We start from the raw sequence: 5506 nt of genomic DNA, 5'->3' as shown, positions 1-5506 counted from the left end.
GAACAACCTGGGAAGTCCCTAGATTGGGCATTTTTAATGATTCTATTATATGTCTTCTATTAACTTATCAGTCAATTTTTGTGAATGCTTTAAGATTTATCTTATACACCAATCTTTAAGTTATCATGTACTACATTCCACTAATATATCACTTTATATACAGGGTAAGAATCTTACACCCTGAAAATTCCCTTTTCTTCTTCCTGGCCTTTGTCCTAATGTCATACACATTTTTCCCCTTAATTTATATATTTTATTGAAGTAGAATTGACTTACAATGTTTCAGGTACACAGGAAGGTGATTCAGTTATACATATACACGTATATATTACTTTTCAGATTATTTTCCATTATAGGTTATTACAAGTTATTGACTATAGTGTGGTGTTGGAGAAGACTCTTGAGAGTCCCTTGGACTGCAAGCAGATCCAACCAGTCCATCCTAAAGGAAATCAGTTCTGAATATTCGTTGGAAGGACTGATGCTGAAGCTGAAACTCCAATACTTTGGCCACCTGATGCGAAGAACTGACTCATTTGAAAAGACCCTGATGCTGGGAAAGATTGGGGGCAGGAGGAGAAGGGGACGACAGAGGATGAGATGGCTGGATGGCATCACCGACTCGATGGACATGAGTTTGAGTAAACTCCGGGAGTTGGTGATGGACAGGGAGGCCTGGCGTGCTGCGATTCATGGGGTCGCAAAGAGTCGGACATGACTGAACAACTGAACTGAATGTGGTTTTTGTTCTAGGTGCTGTGGGACTATGGTTCTTCTTGCTTCTTCTGTCTGCCCTCTGATGGAGGAGGCTAAGAGTCTTGTGTAAGCTTCCTGATGGGAAAGACTGGTGGTGGGAAAAATTAGGTCTGTCTCTGGTGGGCAGGGCCTTAGTCAGTAAAGCTTTAATCCAATTATCTGCTGATGGGTGGGGCTGTGCTCCCTCCCTGGTAGTTGTTTGATCTGAGGCACCCCAGCCCTGGGGTCTATGTGCTCTATGGTAGGGTTAATGGTGACCTCCAAGAGGGCTTATGCTGAGGGGGACCTTCCAGGGCTGCTGCTGCCAATGCCCCCATCCCTGTGGGGAGCCCCTGCTGACACATGCCTCCACAAGAGACCCTTCAACGACAGCAGGTAGTTTTGGTTCAGTCTCCTACAGGGTCACTGTTCCTTTCCTTTGGGTCTTGGTTCATGTAAAGTTTTGTTTGTGCTCTCCAAGACTAGACTCTTTGTTTCCCCTAGTCCTGTGGAAATCGTATAATCCAATCCTGCTGGACTTCAAGGTCAGATTCCCTGGGGTTCCTCAGGCTGGGAAGCCTGACATGGGGTTCAGAATCTTCACAACAGTGGGAGAACTTCTTTGGTATTTTGTTTTCTAGTTCGTGGTGGGTATGAGATTTGATTTTATCGTGATTGCACCCCTCCTACCATATCCTGCGGCTTCTTCTTTGTCTTTGGACATGGGCTATCTTTTTGATGGGTTTCAGTATCCTCCTGTTGATGGTTGTTCAACAGCTAGCTGCGATTTTGGTGCTCTTGCAAGAGGAGGTGAGCACACGTTCTTTTACTCTGCCATCTTGAACCAGAAGTCTGTCATACACTTTTACTTCTACTTTTTTTTTTTACTTCTACATTTTTTATATTTTACTTTTACTTTCTCCTTCAGATAAAAACTTTTGTTCTATTGGTGTCATACTTTTTACTTCTACATATATTATAGGGCCATGGTTAATTTTATTACTTTTCATTTAAGAAATGCAGTTGACTCTTGAACAGGGTGGAGGTTGGGGTATTGTGCCCCCTGCAAAGTCAGAAGTCTACATATAATTTTATAGCTGGCTCTCCATATCTGTGGTTCTACATCCAGGGAGTCAATCAATTGTTGATTATGTAATAGAGTAGTATGTATATATTGAAAAAAAATCCATGTATAGGTGGACCTCTCTATTAGTTTAAACTTGTGTTGTTAAAGAGTCAACTGTATCTATCTTTTAAAGAAAACTTTTACTCTTCATTCCTTTATGTGGATCCAAATTTCCATCTGGTATCTTGTCTCTTATTTTTGAAGGACTTCCTTTAATACTTCTTTTAGTATGGGTCTGCTGGTGATGAATTATTTGAACTTTTTAAAGTCTGAATTGGTCAATTTTACCATAGTTTTTGAAAGATATTTTTGCTGGGCATAGACCTCAAGGTTTTTTTTTTTTTCCTTTCAGTACTTTGAGATATTCCACTGTTTTCACATTTGCATTGTATCTGATGAAAACTATGCTGTCATCCTTGTTTCTCTATATGCTTTGGTTTTTTTTGCCCTACCTTTAGTATTTTCTTAATCTCTGGTTTGAAGAAATTGAAAGAAATTTGAAGAAATATGTGCTTTCATGCAGTTTCTGGCATGTTTCTTGTACTTGGGGTCCAGTGAGATTCTTGGATCCATGGGCTTATAGTTGTCATCAAATCTGAAATTTTCTTCGGCCATTAAGTATTTCTTCAAATGTTTTTTTGGTCCTATACTCTGCTGTCCTTTGGGGACTCTAATTACACATATATTAGATCATTTGACGTCCCACAATTCACTGTAGAGTTCTTCAATCTTTCAGTGAAGTCCCTCACATACAAACGAGTTCCATTCCAAGAGCATGTTCATAAGCCCAATTTGTAAGTTCAACAAAGTTAGCCTAGGTACCCAACTAACAGAATCAACTATATAGTATTGTACTGTAATAGGTTCATAACACTTCTCACATAAATACACAACAAACACAAAAAGTAAGGAAAAAACCTTTAATCTTACAATACTGTCCCTTGAAAAGTACAGTAGGATAGTCCAACAGCTGGCGTACAAGGGGCTGGCATCAAGTGAACAGGCAGTAGTTCCTGACTACGAGAGACAGAGACGAGAGATAGCAGAGCTGAAGGATCAACAGTAATAGGAAATGCAATTTCACTCATACACGGCGTTGACGGCACAGGTCCCGGTTCACACTGACACTCTTGAAAAAACAATCCAGTGACATCTGGGTAGTAGGTCTTTTTTTCTTGTCAGAGATGACAGTCACACTGGATTTCATTCTGAAGGGCAACCTTCATGTACCACCCTACACTTAGGTCCCATGCCTCAAAAACATCTAACCTACTGCTGTACCAACTACATCACTGCTGCTTTTATGTTTGCTTCTGGGCACCCAGGGCTTGAAATAGATACTGTTACTACTACTCTATTTTCTATTTAGTAAAGTACACAAAAGCATAACCACTGGCAAGGATGCAAGCACGTGACAGTGAACGCCAGACACGTGAACTAACTCATGTGACTGGACATGTGAACGCATATTCATCTCTCTGAAAGTTCACAACTTGAAGATTTGTATGTAGGAAACCTACTGTATTGTTTCATTTTGGATAGTTTCTGTGTTTTATCTTTGAGTTTATTAATCTTTCATTCTGCAATGTCTAATCTGCTGTTAATCCTGTCTAGTATGTTTTTCACCTCAGAGCTGGAGTTTGCAGAGGTTTAATTTGAATCTTTTTGTTTCTTTAATCTTTTAATGTTCAAGCATTTCTCTACTTCCTTGAAAATATAGAACATAATGTCTTTGTAAACCAAATCCTATCATGTGTTATTTCCAACTGTGTTGCTACTGATTTTCTCACTATGGGCTGTATTTTCTTTTTCCTTTGCATGATGGATAATTTCCAACTGGTTACCAGACATTGTGAATTTTACTTTATTATATTCCAGATATTTTTCCATTTTTATAATATCCTTGAGATTTGCCCTGGGATCCACATAAGTTACTTAGAAATAGTTTATTTCTTTAAAAGTTTAACTTTTATTATTTCTATATATTAATAACTTTTATTATGTTTTAATTTTTATTAGGTGAGACCAGAGTAATCTTAATCTAGGGCTAATTTTGTCCCACCAATACAATGTTGTCATGTACCCTGATGCCCTGTGAAGTATGAGGCCTTCCTCTGTAGTTGGTGGGATTATAACATATTCCCAGCTTTGTGTGAGATATGTTGAATGTGTACTCTGTTCCATTTTGGTAGTTATTCCCTTGTCTTGGGTTATCTTACAGGCCTTCAGGAAAGTCTGCATATACCCAGCTCTCTTTTCTTCAGCACTGTGTCCTAAAAACCCTTATTTACATTGCTCTATCCAGATTCTTGTCTCCATCTTCTCAACTTAAGAGACCCCTGGTCTCCACCTGGATACCTGCCCATTATACCTGAAATGTCTCCAGAGCTTATGGCCAATTATATGGCTCATCTCATTTGGTTTTCCCTTCCACACATATCACTATCCTGAAACGCCTGATGTCCAGTATCTGAAATCTACTGCTTCATACAAATTTTGTCCAGATTTTTTGTTGTTTCTGGTGAGAAGACAAATGTGGTCCTTCTTATTCCAACCTGATTAAGAAGCCTAGTGATTTTTTCCTTTTTGCAGTGATGATTATGAAAGTATTGCGAGAGCACATAAATTCCTCTGTAACTCCAATATATTAACTGTATTCCTCTAAAAAAATGAATGTTCCCCCCTACCTATAATTGTAGCGAGGTTCACTAGCTTCTGTAGCTAATATTGGGGAAGGGAGGGTTCATGGATATAATATTTAAAATCTTGATTCAGAATAGTATATGTTTTCCTTTTGAATTTTAAGTTATCTTTCTGTTAATTCTGTCTTCTTCATTTTAATATTTAATCATTTTTGTCTCATTAATTTTATTTTTCAACTTTCATGTTTATTCTTTAAAAATAAATTACCTTCTTGTATTATAAACTGAAAGCAGAAAACAGCAAGGTAGGGATAACCGTGTACTCAGTTCATACTTTAAATGGGTAATAGTTGCTTTCAAGCAATAAACCTTTCCAATACCCATGTTCTTCTTCCAACCAGCTGGGTCTGCATTAGCGTTCCAGGCTTCCTTTCCTATTTTCCCAACACTGAACCCTCTAATGTCAATAACTCTATAGAGCTACCACTTTTCCTGTATTTACAACACTGGAGAGCCACAGGAACGGTGTTTTAAACTCATGTTACATACCATCTAGGCTAGTGCTGTCTAAAAGAAATATAATACAAGCCATATATGTAATTTAAAGTTTCCTAAGTAGTGAAAAAATTAAAAAGTGAAATTAATTTTAATAATGCACTTTATTTAATCCATTATATCTAAAACATTAACAGGTAATAAATATAAAAACTTACTAATTAAATATTTTACTTCATTTTGGGGGTAATTATCAAAATCTGATGGGTATAATACACTCACAGTACATTCAATATGTATGTAGAAAACAGAATTTATTCTTATCAATACTTATGTATTGAGTTTCGTTAAATGTTTAGCTGAAAAAGTGGATTTCCATAGCAAGGTTGTTCCACTTATACATGAAAGTTTTCTAAATTAAAAATCTGGTTTTTGTAAAGTCACTCAGCCATGTCCAACTCTTTGTGTCTCCATGGACTGTAGCCCCCCAGGCTCTTAGATGATGAAA

Source organism: Dama dama, chromosome 14, assembly GCF_033118175.1.
Source record: "Dama dama isolate Ldn47 chromosome 14, ASM3311817v1, whole genome shotgun sequence".
Lineage (NCBI taxonomy): Eukaryota > Metazoa > Chordata > Mammalia > Artiodactyla > Cervidae > Dama > Dama dama.
The sequence above is the reverse complement of the archived record's forward strand: the minus strand, read 5'-3'. Positions refer to the sequence as shown.